Raw genomic sequence first — 14931 nt, forward strand, 5'->3', positions numbered from 1 at the left:
GTCTTACAGCATGAGGCCTCTTTGGAAGAACATTAACTCTTGCCTCTCCCCAGAGCCCGAGTTCCACGTTTTACAACCATATCTGCTCCATAAGCACCATGTGTACAGGGCTGCCCACTTTACTTATCTCTTAATCTAGATGCCCACTGGCTTTGCCAGTGAGAAACCAGGTGACCACATACTTAACCCTCCCCAGAAATCAGAACGCTGTGTCTTGTTGCTATCAGTACACCGGTTTTCAGCCCTTCACGATGTTTTGAACTAATTTCAGAAAAGACGTTTTGTACACACACCTTTCCCACATATTGGGTACAACTAAAATGAATATGAATAGATAAATGAATGAACAAATGAATTCAGGGTGCTACCAGTGTGACTGAAAGTTGATATTTCAGATCCTTGTGGCCTTATAAAATCTTAGAGTGACTTCTATTACTGAATTTGGTCATGATTCCAGGGACCAGAACATAATTCCCCCAAAATATGGCCCTTTGGCAATTGAGAATAACGCAGAAGCAGAAGCAGAAAGAATGCCACTACGACCTCCGCCTGCCGTTCTCCCCTGAGCCACAGTCATAAAGGCCCACCCCAGACAGAAAGCTGTGATGCCCTCATTCCAGACAGGTCCTGCTGTATCCCTAAAAACCAAGGAAAATCTGAACAAACAGGCTTGTTACATCCCCCAAAGCCCCCCAGTTTATTACCAACGGGCCATACCCCTTTCTGTCCAATCACCCTTCTACATAACTGTCCATTTTTCATTGAACCAATGCGTAAAGTCAGACTTTTTCCTGGGTCTTTGGATTTTTATTCCTGAAGGCTCCCGTGTCACATAAAACCTTGGTTAAATACATTTGTTATGCTTTTCTCTTGTTAATCTGTCTTTTGTTATAGGGGTGTCAGCCATGAACCTTGCAGCAAGTGAGGAAAAGATGTCCCTTTCTCTCCCTACAATGACATTGACAATGAGACAAGAACCATGCAAGGTGCTTTTCATGCATTCATGTCCTCCATCCTCAGGACTGCCGGATGTGGCATCGTCACATCCATTCCGTGCGTGTGGACATCGAGAGACTGCACATCTAGACAATCGCACAACTGATCGGTAGCAGGGCGTGGACTCGGGCTCAGACCCTGTGAACCCGCATCACTGTTTCCTTAACCATTTCACTTTCCTCACTCTGGGGGACCTGACCCAAGTCCGAAAGTCTGTAAGTGCAACGTCTGAGTGAGGGATCCAGCCCTGAACCTGCCTCCCCAGGCTTTGAAACCTAGTTCTACCATGTACTAGTCTGCTCTGTTTTCATGCTGCTGATAAAGACATACCCAAGACTGCGTAATTTACAAAAAGAAAAAAAAAGCCTTTAATGGACTCATAGTTCTGTGTGGCTAGGGAGGCCTCACAATCATGGCAGAAGGTAAAAGGCGCATCTTACGTGGTGGCAGGCAAGAGAGAATGAGAGCCAAGTGAGAGTGGTTTCTCCTTTTAAAGCCATCAGATCTCATGAGGCTTATTCACTACCATGAGGACACTAGGGGGGAAACCACTCCCAGGATTCCATCCTCTCCCACTGGGTCCCTCATACAACACGTGGGAATTACGGGAGTTACAATCCAAGGTGAGATTTGAATTGCCAAACCGTAACACACCATCACTGCAGAAGTGAAGTAAGGAGATGTGCTAGCTTCCAATGACTGCTGTAACAAAGGACCACAGATACAGAGACGTAAAATAATGCAGATCGACCCCCTTACAGTCCTGGAGGTCAGAAGCCTAAAATCAATGTGTCAGCTGGGCTAGTTCCTCCGGAGACTTCGGGGTAGAACATATTGCCTTGCTTTTTTCAGCTTTTAGAGGTTTCCACACTCCTTGGCTCCTGGCCCCCTTCCTCAAATCTATCAAACCTTCAATTCCATTATCGCATCTTCTGCTTCTGACACCAAATCTCCCTCTGCCTGTCTCTGAACTGTAATTACATGGGGCCCATTCGATTAGTCTCATCTGAAAACCCTCAGGTTAATCATACCTTCAAAGGCTCTGTTACCAAGTAAGCTATATATTCACAGGCTATAGAATCTGGACACAGGCAGATTTGGGTGAGGGTGAGAGTGGGGGTAGAAGGTATTATTCAGCCCACCAAAGTAATGTAAGTTACCTAAATTTGGCTGGGCTTCAGCTTCAAGATCCATCAAATAGGGATGAGATTTTTTTTGCCTATCCATAGCATTAGGAGAATCAAGTTGGTTAAATCAAAATAAGCACTAGGTAAAACCCTGCAAAGAAGCTGGCACATGTTTATCTATTAACAAATGTGAGGTATTTGTATTCAGATTACTGGTTCAAGGGGGGTCTAAAGGTAGATACAATACTTGAAAAAAAACAGGGGTGAGTTGGAGGGTCTGAGAATGCCTACAGATAAAAGGCGTGAGGGAGACAGAGGAGTCGGGGCCACTTGGTGGGGAAAACACCGGCCACCTGCTGTGCCTATGGTTCCCTGGGATGGCAACTCCCAAACCCTGGGTGGCGTGGGCCCACAGGAGCATCTTTAAGGGTGTCAAGTTTGTTTCATTGCCTGATGTTAAAATAGCACTGGACAATAAATACTAAATGAAATTTTCCTTCCCCATGCAAATTCAATTCACATCTTCTCATAAATCCTGCCTGAGGCTTCCGATACAATTTCTTAGGCTCATAACCCCATCTCAAGGTCACTCTGAAATGAGTTTGGAGGTAGTTTTCTATGTGGCAGGCCTGGTTGAATAAGGAAAAAGGAGAAATTATGCTTGGCTTCTTTCTGATGCTGTTTATGCGGTAAAAGAAAACCCAACGTCTAATACCATCCACTGCCCTGGAACTTGTGGATGCCTTTGGTTTATTGTATTATTTTAATATATGGCCTAAGATTATTGTACAATAGAATAGACTCATTCTAATTTACCTGGCCAAAACGGCAGTCACTGTATATTACCTCTTACAAGTATTTCAGATATTTCTGTTACTCTAATCCAAAGAGAATTTAGCATCACGTTCTTAAATGTCAACACAAAAACATATTAATGAATACAAACACAAGATCATCACGATGCAGTAACTTTAAAAGAAAGGGTTTTCCCGCCTAAGGAGAATAAACAATTTCTTCATTTTCTAATTCCTTGATAGTACCTTCATGTCAACCTCAATGTTACACTTGAAGGAAATGCATAATTTCTCCATCGCGAGTTTAGACAAACAGTAGAAGAATCAAAACCCCTGTATACATTTTTCTAATTAAAATCAAGCCATGCGTATTGCAGAAGATTTGGCAAGTGTCAACAAATGAAAGAATGAGGCTCTATGATCGTGAGAATATACCCTTCCTGTTTCGTTTGCCATTCACCTCCGCCAAAACAGTGCATTGCCTGGGACACGGTAGGGTCTCAACATTTCATGGTTTGAATTCAGTAGAAAATAAATATCACTCATAATTTCACTGTTATTAAAATTGCATTCTATTTCACTTTTAACCTGTTGACTATATTGTGTGTGTATGTGTGTGTGTATATATGTGTGTATATATACACACAAATACATATATAGTATATACAAAATATATATACACACATAAATATATATTTAACATTCATGTATATATACACACATAAATATATAAATATATATTTGTATATACATATAAATATGCACATCTACATTTTGGTCATTAACAAAATCAGGTGCTACTCTATACATTTTATTTCATGCCCCTTTTAACATACCAGTAAATTGAGAGCATTTTCTCATGCCAGTAAATCTTTTAAAACACTAGTTGTTACATTTTGCTCTGTGAATATGCTAAAGTTATTTAATCATGCCTCTATTCCTAGCATTTAAGGGTTCTAATTGTTTTCTATTATCAATAACAATGTGAATGTTGTGCTTGGGTATCATACTTCTGGTTATTTACTTAAGATGAATCCTAAAACACAGAAACAAAGGTTATTAAAATTTTAATGAATCTTGGCACGTACTGACATATTGCTTTTCTATACAGGAAGTTCTTTGAAGCTTTCTGTTGGTTACAGTTCCATTCATGGGAAATTTTAATGCAATACTCTTTCCCCAGTTGCAGTCCAAGGAAGTTTAGGTTTTTACATGCTAAAGATACTTTTACCTTTAATTATGTCTCACCTCATTTTAAGAAATCTGAGGTTCTTTTAAGGAAGGCTTATTAGTCCAGTGTGGATGGACTTAGAATTCAGGGCTCTGTGAACTTGGCTGGAAACAAAAACACCCCTTTTTTTTTCCTAGGCTGGGACTGAAATTTAGCAGGTCCTTCAACGTTGAGCCTCGGTGATTACCAGAGCTGCCGTGACTTTTCACCAACAGAAGCCACGGCCATCTTCATAGCCTACTGGATTTGTAAAAGACCTTTCAAAATGTACCCTGCCCTGAACACTTACTTGAAATCACAGTAGTTATTACAGGTGTTTCTAGGCTTTGGTTTCAGAATTTTATTAAGGAAGCATGCAAAATACCTTATCACAGTTTAAAAAAATGTTTTGAAAGCCACATTTCAATATAGTTTCATTCCTCAGAATTCCTATGAATTTTATTTTAGGAAATTAAAAACATTATTCTGAGGAAAGATTCATAAATGTCACAGAATTGTCAAAGCAATCTATGATACCAAAAACAGATAAAAATGCCTTTTTTTCTTTTTTTTGAGATGGAGTCTTACTCAGTCGCCCAGGCTGGAGTGCAGTGGCATGATCTCTGCTCACTGCAACCTCTGCCTCCCTGGTTCAAGCAATTCTCCTGCTTCACCCTTCTGAGCAGCTGGGATTACAGGTACCTGCCACCATGCCCAGATAATATTTGTATTTTTAGTAGAGACAGGGTTTCGCCATGTTGGCCAGGCTGGTCTCGATCTCCTGACCTCAGGTGATCCACCCACCTTGGCCTCCCAAAGGTCTGGGATTATGGGCGTGAGCCACCGCGCCTGGCCAAGAATGCTTACTTTAAAGGTATCAAAGAAACAATCAGGAGAAAACATAAATTTCCCACACAGAAGACACTTTGCAACCTGTAAAGGGCTCTATGATGTCTGTGCACGTGTATGTATAGATAGATGTGTATTTTGTACAGCACTGTTTTTGTTAGTGTGGCCCATGTGTCACCACAGCTGTGCAAGACAGCGTTTGGTGAGGCCGAACTGGATTTTTGGTGGGTGCTTAAACCGAATGGACATTAAATCATCTTAAGGCCTCCCAGCTCCCCTGCTCTCCTTCCCGCTGTGTGTTGAGCTGGGCAGAACAATAACACATAGTGAAACACTTAATACCATTACATCTTGCTTTCAATCCTTTGATTCTCTTAAGGAGAAAGGCTTACTCTGGGGTGTGTACGTGTCTAATCCTTCTGTAAAACCTGCCAACCCTCTGTTCTAACACAGAAGCAAGAAACAGCCCCCAGAACTGGCGGCAGACCACAGCCTCTTCCTGGAATTCATTAGTAGTGACTCCTTTCATTATGTGATTCTCACAATTAACTCCTAAATCCCAGTTATCCTAATTTTCCCATTTTTTGATAACTTCCCTTTGGAATAAATTGACTTGCATTTGAAAGTAAAAGGAGTTGGAGGAGCACGTAAGTGACCTTGCAGGTGTGATGTAGACGTGGCGAATATTGTGAAAATGTTGCTATTGTCAGAGTTTCAGAAAGCCTGGACCAAGCTCCACCATTTTTATTCCATAAGCCCTCCACCTTTTTACAGATTTCAGGTAAAAGAGTGATCTACACACGTCACGATTAAGCTGTCTATGTTGAGATCATCTCTGTGTCTTGATATTAAATACCAAATCCAATCATCCTCTCCCATCAGTGATTCAGCCACCCACGTGGTCTCAGTTCTCTCCAGGACCTTCGCACAGCTTTTCTGCCTGCAGATCTGCTACACTAAGGACCTACAGACCAAACAAAACGTTGGTCTCATCCATTTACGCTTGCATCTAGGAGTGAGTAAGCAAAATCACAGTCAGCAAGTTTCCCAGACTTCGGGAGCTGTCCAAGGACAATGCTGAGTAATTACAGACAAAGACACTCAGTGACTGAAATTGACGATGACTGAATTGAGAGGACACTTTCTTTTATTTGCCGAGCCTCAGCTGATTTCTCGTGTACATTTTGAATTTGATCCTGATACAATTACATCACATGTTGGTATTCTGTACACAAATGAGAAACCCATTTTACTCTGGAGGATTTTTGAGTTCCGGTTATAGGAAAAGGGGTCACTGGTCTTATGCTCTGAGTTGAATTTACCCCCAGCATCTCTTTTCTATGGTAGAAAAACTGCATCTACCTTTAAGACAAAGATTAAGTATCTAGAACTACCTGCATTTATTAATTGGAATCATTTGTTTAAAGAAATAAACCTCTTCAAAAAAGTGAGGCAAAAAAGCTTTTAAGGGTACCCCTGATTAGAATGGCTGGTAAACGGATCATTTATTTCTTCTAGTGCTGATCACAGAGCTTTTAAATGAAAGTTAAGTGTTCCCTTTAGAAAAAGTTCTAAAAAGAAAAGAGCAAGTTTATATAGAAAATAAAAATAAAATAAAAAAGCAGTTGAGAAAGGATAAAGCAAGCAGGTACTTTGTACCTTAGTGGGTCCCATTGAGAAGCTGAAAATCTATTAATTTAAAATGGGATCGGCTGGGTGCAGTGGCTCATGCCTATAATCCCAGCACTTTGGGAGGCCAAGGCAGGTGGATCACCTGAGGTCGGGAATTCGGAACTAGCCTGGTCAATGTGGTGAACCCTGTCTCTACTAAAAATACAAAAAAAATTAGCCAGGTATGGTTGTGCGTGCCTGTAATCTCGGACGCTCGGGAGGCGGAGGCAGGAGTATTGCCTGAACCTGGGAGGCGGAGGTTTCAGTAGGTTGAGATCGCTCCATTGCACTCCAGCCTGGGCAACAAGAGTGAAATGCCAACTCAAAATAAATAAATAAATAAATAAAAATAAAATAAAATAAAATAAGATGCCACCTAAAATCGAGTATCAGTGGAATCATAAACATGTCTTCTTTTGTCTGGTTTCCCTCAGCATCGCTTAGGGCTCATCTGTGTTTTCCCAATGCTTCTATAGCTGGTTCTTTTTCATTGCTGAGTAGTATTCCACTGCTTAGTTGCACCACAGTTATTTATCCACTCACCAGCTGGCAGACATTTGTGTTATCTACAATTTGGGCTATTATGGAAAGAGCAAAATTATAGGCAGAAGAGACCACTGATTGCCTAGAATTGACATAGAAATAAAAACTTCATGCAAAGGGTGAAAGCTGATTTTTTTTCTGGTGATGGAAGCTGGGTTGTAGTGATGGCTGAACAATGAAAGACATCTTCTAAAACTCATTCAACTGTGTGCCTAAAATAGGTCAATTTGAGAGTGCGTAATTCATAACACAAGAGCTTTAAAAAGGCTCTAAGTAGGAATATAAAGTCATATGCCCACATTGCCAGTTTCTCTGACTGATGCCACAGTTAGTCACCAGGGTAAAAGACTAAGAAGTCACCAAGGAACATTTTGATACTGATCAACACACATCACGGCAGGTGAAAGCTATCAGAAGAAAGCTGCTTTTAGAAACGATAGAAAACCCAAACTATATATTAGTAAGAACTCTTGTTCAAAAGAACAACAATTAGAGTGAAATTTTTAGAACATAAGAAGCAAGATGATATTTTGCACCGGCTGGACTGTAAATAAAGCTTCTTCAGATGAATCCCATAATTTTTCTTTCATTACTTTTTTAAATGTTCCATGAAATACTATTATCTTTCTAAACTGTTCCCCAGGCCTTCAAGACACAGATTGTGCAAACACAGCATTTGTTCCATCAAGCTAAGCACACCAGGGGAATCTGGAGGTTTCAGGATGTTTCATAAAATACTCACAATCAAAGGCTGTCATGGAGCAGGAAGGCACAGACCTGAGACCGTGTGGCCCATACAGTTAAGTGATCAAAGGAAATGGCTGTCCCAAAGAACACACCCTCACCCGCAGAAACATCCAAGGCTCTTTTGGAGAGATGTAGAAATCTATTCACCTGTTTACAGTGAACACCATCAGAACCAGTGACTGCAAATGTCATGATCCTTAACAAATGGAAAATACTCTTAGATTTTACAGTGTGTGTGAGTGTGTGTGTGTGTGTGTATAATACATATGTTAGTATAGATATTGGTATGGATAAGATATAGATATAAATATGGATCTATAGATATAGCTATATAGATTAGATACAGACATGTACATACATTAGATATAGACAAATAGACATACATAGACAGAGATACAGATGCAGACATAGACATTTATTTGCCCAGTAAGACTACTACTGAAGGTTTTCATGCTCAGGGAGGACCTGTGCATGCACATGCACATACACCCAGAGACACACACACTTATTGAAGCTGCGAGTTCAGAAATTTACATGAAGACAGATATCAGCACATGGTTTTCTACGTGGAATGGGGTGTGTCACTTTAGATATTTCTGCCACTGCAGATATTTTTGGTAGTTCCAATGAATGGAGAGCTTTCTTTTTCCTCAAAGCAATATCTAGTGGCCTTCAGAGGACCCTGAAATCAGAAACCAACAGCAACCTAACGTTAGCCATGATCTACAACACCAGAGTGTACTGATGAAGGATTTTGATGGACACCAGCAACTGGCATAGTGTAATTATTGTTGCTATTAGATTATTATTTATGCCACACGTGTGACTTTTGTAGCTGTAGCAAGAGAAGCGGTCAGTATTTTAGTATTATGGCACTCTGGAGACCCTATCAAAAAGCCACGGCAGCTTCTGCTAGCAAAGACGCACGGTGGTAGCTCAGCGCCATTACCCACAGAAAGCGGGTGTTCAATAATTTAATTCTAAATGTGGTGATCTACTTGGAAACAGAAGATATTAAATATCAGATATATGGATATAATAAAAGCAAAGCAATACAGGGGTAAATTAAGGCACATCTCACACTCCCTCGTGCTACTGTATAATGAGATTGAATGAGTGTCAGGAAACGGTGAGTGAGTCAGCCTGAAGTCTGATTTCACAGAGAATGAGGCGCCTCATTCCCCTTGACTGCCAGGCCATATGCTTGAATTACTGCTGCCTCCTGGCTCAGCCTGTATGTTTCTCAAGGAGGCAATGCAGATAAGCTAACATTTACTGGGACGAAACTCAGTGCTATCTTAGGAAGATTCTGAAGCCCTACGCCCCACAATGTCCAGAAAATATCTTTGCATACTTCATCTTAACTTGCATTTCTCAAACACTGGTTTTTCAAGAAACAGCCATTAGCCCATCTATACCTGTATTAGCTCAGTATTTTTCTCTAAAACAACATATTTCTGTGGGGGTTATTTTCATAATTATATGAGTGGTAACATATTGTGCGTTGCTATTCAAGATTTTCTCCCCGTTCAACATGACAGTTTCAGGTCAATTTACTGTTGACATACACAGATCAAGGGCATAACTCGTAATTGCTGCATAAAATTCTATTACATGAACACAGCATTTTAAAATTAATTCACAACTTGATGAGCATTTAGGTTGTTTTAAACTGTCTGCTATTACCAAAAAAAAAAAAAAAAAAATGCTGCAATTACAGCCCTGCATCCATCTCTCCAGATCCATGGCTAAGCTTTTATGTAGAGCGTGTATATCTAGAACTGGAATTTCAGGGTCATATGATGCAGGTTTTAAATCTTATTAGCCAGATACTCACAAATATATCTCTAACATGGAAGAACCATTTTACACATCCTCCAGAAGGGTATAAGAGTTCGTTGTTCTCCCTCATCCTCAGAAAAACTTTTATTATTTTCATATTTGGTTTTTTATTTTTATTTTTTCTGAGATGGAGTCTTGCTTTGTTGCCAGGCTGCAGTGTGGTGGCACAATCTCTGCTCACTGCTACACCTCTGCCTCCCGGGTTCAAGTGACTCCCCGGCCTCAGCCTCCTGAGTACCTGGGACTACAGGCATGTGCCACCATGCCCGGCTACTTTTTTGTAGTTTAGTAGAGATGGGGTTTCACCATGTTGGCGAGGATGGCCTTGATCTCCTGACCTTGGGATCTGCTTGCCTCGGCTTCTCAAAGTGCCAGGATTACAGGTGTAAGCCACAGTGCCTGGACAGATTTTCTTTTTTTTTGCAATATAATTAGTAGAAATGATAACTAGCAGTTTTGAAAACAACATCTTGGTCTGTTGTATCCCTAATGCAGAAGTTATTAAAACAAACTTGAATGGAAATGCTTCTGACAGATTCTAAATTTAAACATAATGGGGAAACGTTATCTTTGATACAGGCTTGATATACAACTAATGTGATTCATCTTGTACTTTGGGAAATTTAAATTTAGACTCTGGAAATAAAAGCAACCTTCATGGTCTAGGAGGACCTGGGTCTGTGTGCTGCATATACAACATGGGTGTTTTAACAATCTAAAAATGATAAAGTGATGGGTTTCCTTTAATGGTTCTGTTGATTATTTCGAAGTGCGTGCACACGTGTGACTGTACTTGATTCTCACCACAGTCCGGCGAAGGCTGGCATTGTTGTGCCAATACAGAAGAGGAAGTTGCTTTTCCTCTCTGGTGATCTGCCACAGTCATCACTGCAACGCACAGCATAAAAATGAGAACTAAGCATGAGATTTCCGGATCTCACATTTATGTTCTTCCCACTTTCTTTGCGGAATCATCATTCGGATGGTAATAAATACAACTGTGCTGATCCACAGTCAGCAGCGAGGATGTGGAAACTATTTAAGGTGTCGTAAATCACAGTTGCCCAAAAAAGGAAAGTCATGCCATTTTGATGACCTCATTCCACTCAGGTTTGTTTTTGGTCTGGTGATACCCAGATTCCGGGTGTCGAAGGAGCTGACTGTTTCATTTAGTGGATGACAGACTGCTGGAAAATTAACCTTAACAGGCATTTCTTTAAGTTTCTAACATATGCACAATAACCCTCCTGGTGCAGTGCTTATGTGAGTTTCCCCATTCTATTACATTTTACTGAAGATTTCTAAGGAAGCCTAGTGAAGTGAAGGCGGTAGTGAGGGACTATGCTTTTTTCATCATCCTACTGGAAATCCCACACGTGGATTCTTTATAAATTGCTGGAAAAGAGGTTTGTGGTTGCCCCACTACCCCAGGCTGCTCTTCTTTCTTTAGAGAAGAACACTGATTCTGAACTGGGAACACTGCTGGTAATAAATCATGTTTCCCACTTTCCTTTGAAGTATAGTTTGGCCACATGATTAAGTTCTTATCAATGAGATGCAAGAGAGAGAATCAGGGTCAAAAGGGTTTCCAAGAAGGTTGACTCTTTTTTTTTTTGAGACAGAGTCTTGCTCTGTCGCCAGGCTCCAGGCTGGAGTGCAGTGGCGCGATCGCGGCAGTGAGTCAACCCAGTTAAAAAGACCCTTTTCTGTCCATTTTCCTTTGCCTGCAATGCTGATGCAATGACTGGCACTCCTGCAGCCACGTTGATCTATGAGGATGTAAGCGCTCCATTCACATGGTGTTGAAGAAAGAAAAGTGCTTGGGACCCTAGTGATACTGGAGAACTGCCAGGAGCTGCAAGCCCTGTCCAGCTTCTTTTATGTGAGAAAGAATAAACTTCTGTCCTGTTTGAGATATTCCTATTTGTTTTAGAAATCTGCTCTAATCCTCAGTGTGCATTTATGATTTAATCACATCTGTCTATATTTGAAATGTCAGTTACCTTTTATTTATAGCATCTCATGTTATTACTTAAAACCTATTTAAGGCCAGGCATGGTGGCTCACTTCTGTAATCCCAGCACATTGGGAGGCCAAGGCAGTCGGATTCCTTGGGCTGAGGAGATCGAGACCAGACTGGGCAACGTGGCGAAACTCCGTCTCCATTACATATACAGAAATAAGCCAGGAGTGCTGGTGGACACCTCCAATCCTAGCTACTTGGGTGGCTGAGGTAGGAGAATCACTTGAACCCAAGAGGCAGAGGCTGCAGTGAGCCAAAAATTTGTTTTAAAATGAAACAGGTTATTTACAAAAAATGTAAGATCACTGTTACAATGAACAAATAGATAATTATGAAAGTAGATTAAATTTAGCTACGCACTCTTGCCTATCTGCAATATATTAGCTAAGGATAGAAGTTTTAAAGACATACTAGCCTTACGAGAGATGAACTTCTCTTCAATCAAACCTTGCTGGAGAACTTAAATAAATGTACGTTTCTGTCATTCAGGCATATTTAACCTCATTTCCACGTAACACCTAAAATCATTTACATATCAACTGTGGTAAGCTTTGGGAAACACTCAACTATTCAGATAACTACAAGGGAATGAAAATATGTGGGTTTTGTTACCTATTTATCTAAGTTGACATAGGAGTATAGTGAGCAAGATTCTGAAAATGCAAAATGCAATTTGATGGACAGAGCATAATTAGTTGTCCTGCAAGGCAATGCTTAGTCAAAACAGATCTGATCTCTGTGATAACATTCATATGTTCATACTGTTATGATCAGATTCTCAGCAACCTAACTTCTTCAAACAGGGAAGGATGCATTTCAACTTAGATAAGAGATCTCCACTCACTCCTGGTGAGTTCATCATTAGCACAGAAGTGTCTCCTTTATCCATAAAAATAAATCTGTCACAGTGACTTAACTTCATTAACGCAGCTTCCTGATCCATGCCAAATTATTAGCAATACGAAATCTATGACTCTCAAGCTAATTAAGACTGCTGCTTTTGCTCATGATGATGATCAGATTCTGACTTTTAAGAATAACTGGAAAACGTTCAAAGAGGGTAGGAGGAAATGATAAAGCAGAACAGCTTCTAAAGCAAAACCCACTAATATGATTAAGACATCCACTCTCTAATACATTTTCCAATTATCCTTAAGAAAAACACCTCTCTCCCAGTCCATCACTATCTGAAATGATAGAGCATGGTTTTTCTTTGTTTAATTCTCCAAACGCAGAAGTAAAACAAAAAGTTTTAAAGCGAGGATAAGAGTTGAATATATGAATAAATATATTTTTAAAATTTCTATTTTAGTTGCAGATGTCTTATGTAATAGGTAATACACATACACAGAAAAAAAAATTAAACAGTTCAAATGGTTCACCGGAAAAAGTAATTTACATTCAGCCTTTTCCCCCAGCTTCCCAGTTCTCTCCAGTAGAAATCCCGGTGGCCAGTCCTTTGTGTAGACTTCTGGGAACATGTCTGCTCACAAAAGTACCCTTCTCTGGGTTCCCCAAATGCAGCCTCGTTATATGTGCATCTATGCACCTTACTTCTTGAACAAATACACAGAAAACCACTATATATGTGTGCATACAGATTTGTATCATAATACATACATACTAGAGATATGATCTAATTCTAGAATAAACTATCAAATTAAACAAATATTTATAGACAGTCCACTGTGTGCCAGACACTGCTGTATGGGCTGGGGCACAGCTGGAAAAAGACCTGCTCCCGAAACGGCGGCACTTCCATTCTAGAGCTTCCTCATTAAGCAAAGCCTTCCTAGCTGCTGCACAAAATCCCCACACCACACATTTGTGTATCAACAAAACACCTGTAAAATGTACATCTTTGTACGTGCATGCATTTGCATACCTATATTACATGTATATGTACCATATGCATATATAGTATGCATGCATAATATCTACATGCATATATAATATACACACACATAACATATTGTGTGTGTATCTGTATGTGTATAAGCTTTTTCCATCATCCTGACCCATGGTAAGAGGGAGCATGGCCTACAGAAGGCAAGAAGAAAAAAGATAAAAAAGGAGACAAAAAACTGGCATCAGCATCTACAAAGAGATAAGGAATAGTCTTCATTTAGAATGAAGAATTAGGGCTTTTAAAAGAAGAGCTGATAGTCTATTCAGGGTACCTGTTTCTTAAAAGAAGATACTGACACAGATGAAAGAAAAATAAATGGCAAGAGCCATGCACTTGTGCATCTGGATGTGCTCTGGATGTGCTGAGACTCTGGAAGCCCCCGGAACTGTAAAAAGGCAGCTTACGCTTCGGTGGGAAGGAGCCAGCATTGGGCCATCCGTGCCATCTCTCCGTGTCCAAGACGAACTGAACTATTTGTAGAAATTAATGATAAAAAAGGCATAAGCATTTTCTAATGGTTCAAATCCCTTAGCCTCTCATAGCCAAGACTAAAACTACTGCTTCTACTGATACATAAAAATAGATGGCAAAAAAAAAATCACAAGAGAAAATAAAAGTTCATTAGTTGAGATTCTTTCCCCTAAGTGTATTCTTTTCTTTTCATAAAGAATAAACACATCGATTCATCCACCCTCTCATCCATCCACCAGCTCATCCCTTCATTTGCCCATTAATCTATCCATTCATCCATCCATCTACCCATCCGTCCACCCATGTGTCCATCTATCCCAATTTTTGCTAACCACAAAACACAAAGGAAAACTTTTATTGAGATAGCACCTTATTTCCAAATTATATTACTGGTACAGACGTGTTTGAGTGTGTGTATCTATAAGTTCATCCAGTTCACCAGGGTGGCACACTGTCACTACGTAAACATATCGCTACATAAACATGTAGGGCTGAATTCAAACAGATTTCCTCTTTTCCCTCTCATTTCCTCCACAAGCAAATCTTCAAGAATAAAAAGGAAAGTCCGGAACCAGAGCTGCTGATAGTCCAAATTCTAAAACCAATGCTGAGGAAAGAAGTAGAGAAAAGAACCCAAATCAAATCGTCCCCACATCGGTTTCAAACGCTCCTTGGTAATAAGCCAAAAAAATCATAATAGTTATCAGCTAAGATTCATGAGATCCCTGCTAGAATAAATAATGAAAAAT

At 40.1% G+C, this 14931-nt stretch overlaps 1 protein-coding gene across 1 annotated transcript in view; it reads right to left on the reverse strand.

The window, feature by feature from the left end:
* The window catches only part of TMEM132D (transmembrane protein 132D), an 844637-nt gene that overhangs the window by 452979 nt on the left and 376727 nt on the right, over positions 1–14931 (reverse strand). The gene's annotated exons all lie outside the window — the stretch shown is intronic.

This window comes from Sapajus apella, unplaced genomic scaffold, assembly GCF_009761245.1.
Source record: "Sapajus apella isolate SASKATOON/1434 unplaced genomic scaffold, GSC_monkey_1.0 scaffold2, whole genome shotgun sequence".
Lineage (NCBI taxonomy): Eukaryota > Metazoa > Chordata > Mammalia > Primates > Cebidae > Sapajus > Sapajus apella.